This window comes from Gorilla gorilla, chromosome 22 (assembly GCF_029281585.2).
Source record: "Gorilla gorilla gorilla isolate KB3781 chromosome 22, NHGRI_mGorGor1-v2.1_pri, whole genome shotgun sequence".
NCBI lineage: Eukaryota > Metazoa > Chordata > Mammalia > Primates > Hominidae > Gorilla > Gorilla gorilla.
The window spans coordinates 5241735-5258602 of record NC_073246.2 but is presented as its reverse complement, the minus strand read 5'-3'; positions in this window follow the sequence as shown (position 1 = coordinate 5258602).

Genomic DNA, 16868 nt, shown 5'->3' with positions numbered 1-16868 from the left:
CAAATTCATATTGTATACCGTACACAAAATATCAAATTTCACCGAATATATATTATGTACTGTACATAAAATATCAAATTTCACCAAAAATATACTATATACTGTACATAAAATAACAAATTTCACCAAATATATATTATGTACTGTACATAAAATATCAAATTTCTTCAAATATATATTATATACTGTACATAAAATATCAAATTTCACCAAATATATATTATATAATGTAGAAGAAATATCAAACTACACCAAATATATATGATATACTGTACATAAAATATCAAAGTCCACCAAATTTATATTATATACTGTACAATAAATATCAAATTTCACCTAATATTTATTATATACCGTACATAAAATATCAAAGTTCACCAAATTCATATTGTATACCGTAAACAAAATATCAAATTTCACCAAATATATATTATGTACTGTACATAAAATATCAAATTTCACCAAAAATATACTATATACTGTACATAAAATAACAAATTTCACCAAATATATATTATGTACTGTACATAAAATATCAAATTTCCTCAAATATATATTATATATTGTCCATAAAATATGAAACTACACCAAATATATACTATATACTGTACATAAAATATCAAACTACACCAAATATATATTATATACTGTACATAAAATATCAAATTTCATCAAATTCATATTGTATACCGTACACAAAATATCAAATTTCACCGAATATATATTACGTACTGTACATAAAATATCAAATTACACCAAAAATATACTATATACTGTACATAAAATAACAAATTTCACCAAATATATATTATATACTGTACATAAAATATCAAATTTCACCAAATTCATATTGTATACCGTACACAAAATATCAAATTTCACCGAATATATATTATGTACTGTACATAAAATATCAAATTTCACCAACAATATACTGTATACTGTACATAAAATAACAAATTTCACCAAACATATATTATGTACTGTACATCAAATATCAAATTTCGCCAAATATATATTATGTATTGTACATAAAATTTCAAACTTCACCAAATATTTACTATATACTGTACATAAAATATCAAACTACACCAAATATATATTATATACTGTACATAAAATATCAAATTTCACCAAATTTATATTGTATACCGTACACAAAATATCAGATTTCATCAAATATATATTACAGACTGTTCACAAAATATCAAATTTCACCAAATATATATTATACACAGTACATAAAATATCAAATTTCACCAAAAATATACTATATACTGTACATAAAATAACAAATTTAACCTAATATATATTATGTACTGTACATAAAATGTCAAATTTCCACAAATATACATTATATACTGTACATAAAATATCAAATTTCACCAAATATATATTATATGCTGTACAAGAAATATCAAACTACACCAAATATATATGGTATACTGTACATAAAATATCAAAGTACACCAAATATATATTATATACTGTACAAAAAATATCAAAGTACACCAAATATGTATTATATACTGTACATAAAATATCAAATTTCTCCAAATATATATTATATACTGTACATAGAATATCAAACGACACCAAATATATATAATGTACTGTACATAAAATATCAAATTTCCCCAAATATTTATTATATACAGTAAATAAAATATCAAAGTTCACCAAATATATATTATACACTGTACATCAAATATCAAATTTCACCAAATATATACTATGTACTGTACATAAAATATCAAATTTCAACAAATATATATTATATATTTTATGTAAAATATCAAACTACGCCAAATATATACTATATACTGTACATAAAATATCAAATTACTCCAAATATATATTATATACCATACATAAAATATCAAATTTCACCAAATTCATATTGTATACCGTACACAAAATATCAAATTTCACCATATATATCTTATGTACTGTACATAAAATATCAAATTTCACCAAAAATATACTATATACCGTATATAAAATAACAAATTTCACCAAATATATATTATGTACTGTACATAAAATATCAAATTTCTTCAAACATATATTATATAGTGTACATAATATATCAAATTTCACCAAATATATATCATATACTGTACAAGAAATATCAAACTACACCTAATATATATGATATACTCTACATAAAATATCAAAGTACACCAAATATATATTATATACTGTACAAAAAATATCAAAGTACACCAAATATATATTATATACTGTACATAAAATATCAAATTTCACCAAATATATATTATATACTGTACATAGAATATCAAACGACACCAAATATATATTATGTACTGTACATAAAATATCAAATTTCACCAAATATTTATTATATACAGTACATAAAATATCAAAGTACACCAAATATATGTTATATACCGTACATAAAATATCAAATTTCACCAAATTCATGTTGTATACCGTACACAAAATATCAAATTTCACCGAATATATATTACGAACTGTACATAAAATATCAAATTTCACCAAAAATATACTATATACTGTACATAAAATAACAAATTTCACCAAATATATATTATGTACTGTTCATAAAATATCAAATTTCTTCAACTATATATTATATACTGTACATAAAATATCTAATTTCACCAAATATATATTATATACTGTACAAGAAATATCAAACTACACCAAATATATATTATATACTGTACATAAAATATCAAAGTGCACCATATATATTATATACTGTACAATAAATATCAAATTTCACCATATATTTATTATATACCGTACATAAAATATCAAAGTTCACCAAATTCATATTGCATACTGTACACAAAATATCAAATTTCACCGAATATATATTATGTACTGTACATACAATAACAAATTTCACCAAAAATATACTATATACTGTACATAAAATAACAAATTTCACCAAATATATATTGTGTTCAGTACATATAATATCAAATTTCTTCAAATATATATGATATACTGTACATAAAATATCAAATTACACCAAATATATATTATATACTGTTCAAAAAATATAAAATTTCACCAAATATTTATTATATACCGTACATAAAATATCAAAGTTCACCAAATATATATTTTACACTGTACATCAAATATCAAATTACACCAAATATATATTATGTACTGTACATAAAATATCAAATTTCACCAAATATATATAATGTATTGTACATAAAATTTCAAACTTCACCAAATATTTACTATATACTGTACATAAAATATGAAACTACACCAAATATATATTATATACTGTACATAAAATATCAAATTTCACCGAATTTATATTGTATACCGTACACAAAATATCAAATTTCATCAAATATATATTACAGACTGTACACAAAATATCAAATTTCACCAAATATATATTATATACTGTACATAAAATATCAAATTTCACCAAAAATATAGTATATTCTGTACATAAAATAACAAATTTCACCAAATATATATTATGTACTGTACATAAAATAGCAAATTTCTACAAATATATATTATATACTGTACATAAAATATCAAATTTCACCAAATATATATTATATACTGTACAAGAAATATCAAACTACAGCAAATATATATGATATACTGTACATAAAATATCAAATTACACGAAATATATATTATGTACTGTACAAAAAATATCAAAGTACACCAAATATATATTATATACTGTACATAAAATATCAAATTTCACCAAATATATATTATATACTGTACATAGAATATCAAACAACACCAAATATATATTATGTACTGTACATAAAATATGAAATTTCTCCAAATATTTATTATATACAGTACATAAAATATCAAAGTTCACCAAATATATATTATACACTGTACATCAAATATCAAATTTCACCAAATATATATTATGTACTGTACATAAAATATCAAATTTCACCAAATATATATTATATATTTTACATAAAATATCAAACTACACCAAATATATACTATATGCTGTACATAAAATATCAAACTACTCCAAATATATATTATATACCGTACATAAAATATCAAATTTCACCAAATTAATATAGTATACCGTACAGAAATTATCAAATTTCACTGAATATATATTATGTACTGTACATAAAATATCAAATTTCACCAAATGTATACTATATACTGTACATAAAATGACAAATTTCACCAAATATATATCATGTATTGCACATAAAATATCAAGATTCTTCAAATATATATTATATACTGTACATAATATATCAAATTTCACCAAATATATATTATATACTGTACATAAAGTACCAAAGTACACCAAATATACATTATATACTGTACAAGAAATATCAAACTACACCTAATATATATGATAAACTCTACATAAAATATCAAAGTACACCAAATATATATATACTATACAAAAAATTTGAAAGTACACCAAATATATATTATATACTGTACATAAAATATCAAATTTCACCAAATATATATTATATACTGTACATAGAATATCCAACGACTCCAAATATATATTATGTAATGTATATAAAATATCAAATTTCACCAAATATTTATTATATAAAGTACATAAAATATCAAAGTATACCAAATATATATGATATACCGTACATAAAATATCAAATTTCACCAAATTCATATTGTATACCGTACACAAAATATCAAATTTCACCGAATATATATTATGTACTGTACATAAAATATCAAATTTCACCAAAAATTTACTATATACTGTACATAAAATAACAGATTTCACCAAATATATATTATGTACTGTACATAAAATATCAAATTTCTTCAAATATATATAATATACTGTACATAAAATATCAAATTTCACCAAATATATATTATATACTGTACAAGAAATAAACTACACCAAATATATATGATATACTGTACATAAAATATCAAAGTGCACCAAATTTATATTATATACTGTACAATAAATATCAAATTTCACCATATATTTATTATATACCGTACATAAAATATCAAATTTCACCAAATTCATATTGTATACCGTACACAAAATATCAAATTTCACCGACTATATATTATGTACTGTACATAAAATATCAAATTTCTTCAAATATATATTATATATTGTACATAAAATCTCAAACTACACCAAATATATACTATATACTGTACATAAAATATCAAACTACACCAAATATATATTATATACTGTACATAAAATATCAAATTTCACCAAATTCATAATGTATACCGTACACAAAATATCAAATTTCACCGAATATATATTATGTACAGTACATAAAATATCAAATTTCACCAAAAATATACTATATACTATACATAAAATAACAAATTTCACGAAATATATATTATATACTGTACATGAAATATCAAATTTCACCAAATTCATATTGTATACCGTACACAAAATATCAAATTTCACCGAATATATATTATGTACTGTACATAAAATATCAAATTTCACCAAAAATATACTATATACTGTACATAAAATAACAAATTTCACCAAATATATATTATGTACTGTACATCAAATATCAAATTTCGCCAAATATATATTATGTACTCTACATAAAATATCAAATTTCACCAAATATATATTATGTATTGTACATAAAATTTCAAACTTCACCAAATATTCACTATATACTGTACATAAAATATCAAACTACACCAAATATATATTATATACTGTTCATAGAATATCAAACGACACCAAATATATATTATGTACTGTACATAAAATATCAAATTTCACCAAATATTTATTATATACTGTACATAAAATATCAAAGTACACCGAATATATGTTATATACCGTACATATAATATCAAATTTCACCAAATTCATATTGTATATCGTACACAAAATATCAAATTTCACCAAATATATATTATATACTGTACATAAAATATCAAATTTCACCAAAAATATACTATATACTTTACATAAAAGAACAAATTTCACCAAATATATATTATATCCTGAACATAAAATATAAAATTTCTTCAAATATATATTATATACTGTACATAAAATATCAAATTTCACCAAATATTTACTATGTACTGTACACAAAATATCAAATTTCACGAAATATATATTATATACTGTACATAAAATATCAAATTTCACCAAAAATATAGCATATACTGTACATAAAATAACAAATTTCACCAAATATATATTATGTACTGTACATAAAATATCAAATTTCAAAAAATATATATTATATACTGTACATTAAATATCAAATTTCAGCAAATATTTATTATATACAGTACATAAAATATCAAAGTTCACCAAATATATATCATACACTGTACATCAAATATCAAATTACACCAAATATATATTATATACTGTACATAAAATATCAAATTTCATCAAATATATATTATATATTTTACATAAAATATCAAACTACACCAACTATATACTATATACTGTACATAAAATATCAAACTACACCAAATATATATTATATACCGTACATAAAATACCAAATTTCACCGAATTCATATTGTATACCATACACAAAATATCAAATTTCACCAAATATATATTATGTACTGTACATAAAATATCAAATTTCACCAAAATTATACGATATACTGTACATAAAATAACAAATTTCGCCAAATATATATTATGTACTGTACATAAAATATCAAATTTCTTCAAATATATATTATATACAGTACATAATATATCAAATTTCACCAAATATATATTATATACTGTACAAGAAATATGAAACTACACCTAATATATATGATATACTCTACATAAAATATCAAAGTACACCAAATATATATTACATACTGTACAAAAAATATCTAAATACACCAAATATATATTATATACTGTACATAAAATATCAAATTTCACCAAATATATATTATGTACTGTGCATAGAATATCAAACGACACCAAATATATATTATGTACTGTACATAAAATATCAAATTTCACCAAATATTTATTATATACAGTACATAAAATATCAAAGTACACCAAATATATAATACACTGTACATCAAATATCAAATTTCACCAAAAATTTACTAAGTACTGTACACAAAATATCAAATTTCACGAAATATATATTATATACTGTACATAAAATATCAAATTTCACCAAAAATATAGCATATACTGTACATAAAATAACAAATTTCACCAAATATATATTATGTACTGTACATAAAATATCAAATTTCAAAAAATATATATTATATACTGTACATAAAATATCAAATTTCACCAAATATATATTATATACTGTACAAGAAATATCAAACTACACAAAATATATATTATATACTGTACATACAATATCAAACGACACCAAACATATATTATGTACTGTACATAAAATATCAAATTTCTCCAAATATTTATTATATACAGTACATAAAATATCAAAGTTCACCTAATATATATTATACACTGTACATCAAATATCAAATTTCACCAAATATATATTATGAACTGTACATAAAATATCAAATTTCACCAAATATATATTATATATTTTACATAAAATATCAAACTACACCAAATATATACTATATATTGTACATAAAATATCAAACTACACCAAATATATATTATATACCGTACATAAAATATCAAATTTCACCAAATTCATACTGTATACCGTACACAAAATATCAAATTTCACCAAATATATATTATGTACTGTACATAAAATATCAAATTTCAACAAAAATATACTGCATACTGTACATAAAATAACAAATTTCACCAAATATATATTATGTACTGTACATAAAATATCAAATTTCTTCAAATATATATTATATACTGTACATAATATATCAAATTTCACCAATTATATCTTATATACTGTACAAGAAATATCAAACTACACCCAATATATATGATATACTCTACATAAAATATCAAAGTACAGCAAATATATATTTTATACTGAACAAAAAATATGAAAGTACACCAAATATATATTATATACTGTACATAAAATATCAAATTTCACCAAATATATATTATATACTGTACATAGAATATCAAACCACACAAAATATATATTATATACTGTACATAAAATATCAAATTTCAGCAAATATTTATTATATACAGTACATAAAATATCAAAGTACACCAAATATATATTATACACTGTACATCAAATATCAAATTTCAGCAAATATATACTCTGTACTGTACAAAAAATATCAAATTTCACCAAACATATATTATATATTGTACATAAAATATCAATCTACACCAAATATATACTAAATACTGTACATAAAATATCAAACTACACCAAATATATATTATATACTGTACATATAATATCAAATTTCACCAAATTTATATTGTATACCATACACAAAATATCACATTTCATCAAATATATATTACAGACTGTACACAAAATATCAAATTTCAGCAAATATATATTATATACTGTACATAAGATATCAAATTTCACCAAATATACAATATATACTTAATATAAAAGAACAAATTTCACCAAATATATATTATGTCCTGAACATAAAATATAAAATTTCTTAAAATATATATTATATACTGTACATAAAATATCAAATTTCACCAAATATATATTATATACTGTACAAGAAATATCAAACTACACCAAATATATATGATATACTGTACATAAAATATCAAAGAACACCAAATATATATTATATACTGTACAAAAGATATCATAGTACACCAAATAAATATTATATACTGTACATAAAATATCAAATTTCACCAAATAAATATTATATACTGTATATGAAATATCAAATTTCAACAAAATATATATTATATACTGTACATAAAATATCAAATTTCACCAAATATATATTATATACTGTACATAGAACATCAAACAACACCAAATATATATTATATACTGTAAATAAAATATCAAATTTCACCAAATTTATACTTTATACCGTACACAAAATATGAAATTTCACCAAATATATATTATGTACTAGACATATAATATCAAATTTCACCAAATACGTACTATATAATGAACATAAAATAACAAATTTCACCAAATATATATTATGTACTGTACATAAAATATCAAACTTCACCAAATATATATTATATATTCTACATAAAATGTCAAACTACACCAAATATATACTATGTACTGTACATAGAATATCAAACTACACCAAATATATATTATATACTGTACATAAGAAATCAAATTTCACCAAATTTATATTTTATACCGTACACAAAATATCAAATTTCACCAAATATATATTATATACTGTACACAAAATATCAAATTTCACCAAGTATATATTATGTACTGTACATAAAATATCAAATTTCACCAAAAATATACTATATACTGTAAAAAAAATAACAAATTTAAACAAATATATATTATGTACTGTACATAAAATAAAAATTTCCTCAAATATACATTATACACTGAACATAAAATATCAAATTTCACCAAATATATATTATATACTGTACAAGAAATATCAAACTACACCAAATATATATGATATACTGTACAAAAAATATCAAAGTACACCAAATATATATTATATACTGTACAAAAAATATCAAATTTCACCAAATATTTATTATATACCGTACATAATATATCAAAGTTCACCAAATATATATTTTACACTGTACATCAAATATCAAATTTCACCAAATATATATTATGTACTGTACATGAAATATCAAATTTAACCAAATATATATTATGTATTGTACATAAAATTTCAAACTTCACCAAATATTTCCAATATACTGTACATAAAATATCAAACTACACCAAATTATTATATCCTGTACATAAAATATCAAATTTCACCAAATACATATTATGTATTGTACATAAAATTTCAAACTTCACAAAATATTTACTATATGCTGTACATAAAATATCAAAGTTCACCAAATATATATTATATACCGTACATAATATATCAAAGTTCACCAAATATATATTATACACTCTACATCAAATATCAAATTTCACCAAAAACATACTATATACTGTACAAAAAATAACAAATTTCACCAAATATATATTATGTACTGTACATAAAATATAAAATTTCCTCAAATATACATTATATACTGTACATAAAATATCAAATTTCACCAAATATATATTATATATTGCACAAGAAATATCAAACTACACCAAATATATATGATATACTGTACATAAATTATCAAATTTCACCAAATATATATTATATACTGCACAGAAAATATCAAACTACACCAAATATATAAGATATACTGTACATAAAATATCAAAGTACACCATATATATATTATATACAGTACAACAAATATCAAATTTCACCAAATATTAATTGTATACCGTACATAATATATCAAAGTTCACCAAATATATATTTTACACTGTATATCAAATTTCAAATTTCACCAAATATATATTTTGTACTGTACATAAAATATCAAATTTCACCAAATATATATTATGCATTGTACATAAAATTTCAAACTTCACCAAATATTTACTAAATACTGTACATAAAATATCAAAGTACACAAAATATATATTATGTACCATACATAAAATATCAAATTTCACCAAATATATATTATATACTGTACAAGAAATATCAAACTACACCAAATATACATGATATACTGCACAATTAATATCAAAGTACAACAATTATATATTATATACTGTACAAAAATATCAAAGTACACCAAATATATATTATATAGTGTATATAAAATATCAAAGTTCACCAAATATATATTATATACTGTACATAGAATATCAAGCGACACCAAATATATATTATGCACTGTACATAAAATATCAAATTTCACCAAACATTTATTATATACAGTACATAAAATATCAAAGTTCACCAAATATATATTGTACACTGTTCATCAAATATCAAATTTCATCAAATATATATTGTATACCGTACATAAAATATCAAATTTCACCAAACATATGTTATATACTGTACATAAAATATCAAATTTCACCAAATATACATTATATACTGTACATAAAATATCAAATTTCTTCAAATATATATTATATATTGTACATAAAATATCAAATTTCACAAATATACATTATACATTGTACATAAAATCTCAAATTTCACCAAATATATATTATATACCATACCTAAAATATCAAATTTCACCAAATATATATTAAATACTTTACATAAAATGTCAAATTTCACCAAATATATATTATATACCGTACCTAAAATAACAAGTTTAAGCAAATATATAGTACATACTTTACATAAAATATCAAATTTCGCCAACTACTTATTATATACTGTATATAAAATATCAAATTTCAATAAATATATATTATGTACTGTATATAAAATATCAAAGAACACCAAATATACATTATACACTGCACATAAAATATCAAATTTCACCAAATATATATTATATACTGTACAAGAAATATCAAACTACACAAAATATATATGATATACTGTACATAAAATATCAATTTTCACCAAATATATATTATATACTGTACAAAAAATATCAAACTACTCCAAATATATATGATATACTGTACATATAATATCAAAGTACACCAAATATATATTATATACTGTACAAGAAATATCAAACTACACCAAATATATATGATATACTGTACAAAAAATATCAAAGTACACCAAATATATATTATATACTGTACAAAAAATATCAAATTTCACCAAATATTTATTATATACCGTACATAATATATCAAAGTTCACCAAATATATATTTTACACTGTACATCAAATATCAAATTTCACCAAATATATATTTTGTACTGTACATGAAATATCAAATTTCACCAAATGTATATTATGTATTGTACATAAAATTTCAAACTTCACCAAATATTTCCTATATACTGTACATAAAATATCAAACTACACCAAATTATTATATACTGTAGATAAAATATCAAATTTCACCAAATACATATTATGTATTGTACATAAAATTTCAAACTTCACCAAATATTTACTATATGCTGTACATAAAATATCAAACCACACCAAATATATATTATATACTGTACATAAAATATCAAATTTCACCAAATTTATACTGTATACCATACACAAAATATCAAATTTCATCAAATATATATTATATACTGTACATAAAATATCAAATTTCACCAAAAATATACTATATACTTTACATAAAAGAACAAATTTCACCAAATATATATTATGTCCTGAAAATAAAATATAAAATTTCTTCACATATATATTATACACTGTACATAAAATAGCAAATTTCACCAAATATATATTATATACTGAACAAGAATTATCAAACTACACCAAATATATATCATATACTGTACATAAAATATCAAAGTACACCAAATATATATTTTATACTGTACAAAAAATATGAAAGTACACCAAATATATATTATATACTGTACATAAAATATCAAATTTCACCATATATATATTATATACTGTACATAGAATATCAAACCACACAAAATATATATTATATACTGTACATAAAATATCAAATTTCAGCAAATATTTATTATATACAGTACATAAAATATCAAAGTTCACCAAATATATATCATACACTGTACATCAAATATCAAATTTCACCAAATATATATTATATATTGTACATAAAATATCAAATTTCACCAAATATATATTATATATTTTACATAAAATATCAAAGTACACCAACTATATACTATATACTGTACATAAAATATCAAACTACACCAAATATATATTATATGCCGTACATAAAATATCAAATTTCACCGAATTCATATTGTATACCATACACAAAATATCAAATTTCACCAAATATATATTATGTACTGTACATAAAATATCAAATTTCACCAAAATTATACGAAATACTGTACATAAAATAACAAATTTCGCCAAATATATATTATGTACTGTACATAAAATATCAAATTTCTTCAAATATATATTATATACAGTACATAATATATCAAATTTCACCAAATATATATTATATACTGTACAAGAAATATGAAACTACACCTAATATATATGATATACTCTACATAAAATATCAAAGTACACCAAATATATATTAAATACTGTACAAGAAATATCTAAATACACCAAATATATATTATATACTGTACAAGAAATATCTAAATACACCAAATATATATTATGTACTGTACATAAAATATCAAATTTCACCAAATTCATATTGTATACCGTACACAAAATATCAAATTTCACCAAATACATACTATATAATGAACATAAAATAACAAATTTCACCAAATATATATTATGTACTGTACATAAAATATCAAACTTCACCAAATATATATTATATATTCTACATAAAATATCAAACTACACCAAATATATACTATATACTTTACATAGAATATCAAACTACACCAAATATATATTATATACTGTACATAAGATATCAAATTTCACCAAATTTATATTTTATACCGTACACAAAATATCAAATTTCACCAAATATATATTATATACTGTACACAAAATATCAAATTTCACCAAATATATATTATGTACAGTACATAAAATATCAAATTTCACCAAAAATATACTATATACTGTAAAAAAAATAACAAATTTAAACAAATATATATTATGTACTCTACATAAAATAAAAATTTCCTCAAATATACATTATATACTGTACATAAAATATCAAATTTCACCAAATATATATTATATACTGTACAAGAAATATCAAACTACACCAAATATATATGATATACTGTACATAAAATATCAATGTACACCAAATATATATTATATTCTGTACAAAAATATCAAAGTACACCAAATATATATTATATAGTGTACATAAAATATCAAATTTCACCAAAAATATATTATACACTGTACATAGAATATCAAACGTCACCAAATATATATTATACACTGTACTTAAAATATCAAATTTCACCAAACATTTATTATATTCCGTACATAAAATATCAAAGTTCACCAAATATATATTGCACACTGTACATCAAATATCAAATTTCACCAAATATATATTATATACTGTACATAAAATATCAAATGTCACCAAACATATATTATATACTGTACATAAAATATCAAATTTCACCAAATATATATTATGTACTGTACATAAAATATCAAATTTCTTCAAATATATATTATATATTGTACATAAAATATCAAATTTCACAAATATATATTATACATTGTACATAAAATCTCAAATTTCACCAAATATATATTATATACCGTACCTAAAATATCAAATTTCACCAAATATATATTAAATACTTTACATAAAATGTCAAATTTCACCAAATATATATTACATACCGTACCTAAAATATCAAATGTAACCAAATATATAGTACATACTTTCCATAAAATATCAAATTTCGCCAAACACCTATTATATACTGTATATAAAATATCAAATTTCAATAAATATATACTATATACTGTATATAAAATATCAAAGAACACCAAATATATATTATATACTGTACATAAAATATCAAATTTCACCAAATATATTTTATGTACTGTACATAAAATATAAAATTTCCTCAAATATACATTTTATACTGTACATAAAATATCAAATTTCACCAAATATATATTATATACTGTACAAGAAATATCAAACTACACCAAATATATATGATATACTGCACAAAAAATCTCAAAGTACACCAAATATATATTATATACTGTACAAAAATATCAAAGAACACCAAATATATATTATATACTGTACATAAAATATCAAATTTCACCAAATATATATTATATACTCTATGTACAATATGAAATTCTCCAAATATATATTTTATACTGTACATAAAATATCAAATTTCGCCAAATATTTATTATATACTGTACATAAATTAGCAAATTTCACCAAGTATATATTACACACTGTACATAAAATCTCAAATTTCTCCAAATATATATTATATACCGTACTTAAAATATCAAATTTCACCAAATATATTACATACTGTACAAGAAATATCAAACTACACCAAATATATATGATATTCTGTACATAAAATATCAAACTACAAAAAATATATATTATATACTGTACATAAAATATCATATTTCACCAAATTTATGTTGTACACCTTACACATAATATCAAATTTCATCAAATATATATTACAGACTGCACTCAAAATATCAAATTTCAAAAAATATATATTATATACTGTACATAAAATATCAAATTTCACCAAAAATATACTATATACTGTACATAAAATAACAAATTTCACCAAATATATATTATGTACTGTACATAAAATATCAAATTTTCTCAAATATATATTATATACTGTACAAGAAATATCAAACTACACCAAATATATATTACATACTGTACATAAAATTTCAAAGTACACCAAATATATATTATATACTGTACATAGAATATCAAATGACACCAAATATATGTTATGTACTGTACATAAAATATCAAATTTCACCAAACCTTTATTATATACAGTACACAAAATATCAAAGTTCACCAAATATATATTGTACACTGTACACCAAATATCAAATTTCACCAAATATATATTATATACTGTACATAAAATATCAAATTTCAAAAAACATATATTATATACTGTAAATAAAATATCAAATTTCACCAAATATATATTATGTACTGTACATAAAATATCAAATTTCTTCAAATATATATTGTATATTGTACATAAAATATGAAATTTCACAAATATATAGTATATACTGTACATAAAATCTCAAATTTCTCCAAATATATGTTATATGCCGTACCTAAAATATCAAATTTCACCAAATATATATTAAATACTTTACATAAAATTTCAAATTTCACAAAATGTTTTTTATATACTGTACATAAAATATCAAATTTAACTAAATACATATTATATACTGTATATAAAATATCAAAGTACACCAAATATATATTATATACTGTACATATTATATGAAAGTACACCAAATACATATTATATACTGTACATAAAATATCATATTTCACCAAATATATATTATATACTGTACATAAAATAACAAATTTCACCAAATATATATTATATACTGTACATAAAATATCAAATTTCACCAAATATATATTATACACTGTACATAGAATATCAAATGACACCAAATATATAATATGTACTGTACATAAAATATCAAATTTCACCAAATATTTATTATATACAGTACATAAAATATCAAAGTTCACCAAATATATATTATACACTGTACATCAAATATCAAATTTCACCAAACATATAGTATGTACTGTACATAAAATATCAAACTACACCAAATATATATTATATACTGAACAGAAAATATCAAATTTCACCAAATTTATATTGTATACCGTACACAAAATATCAAATTTCATCATACAAATATTACAGACTGTACACAAAATATCAAATTTTACCAAATATATATTATATACTGTACATAAAATATCAAATTTCACCAAACCTTTATTATATACAGTACAAAATATATCAAAGTTCCCAAATATATATTATACACTGTACACGAAATATCAAATATCACCAAATATGCATTACATACTTTTCCAAACATGTATTACATATTGTTCATAATATATCAAATTTCACTAAATATTTATTACACACTGTACATAAAATATGAAACTACACCAAATATATATTATATACTGTACATATAATGTGAAAGTACATCAAATACACGTTATATACTGTATATAAAAT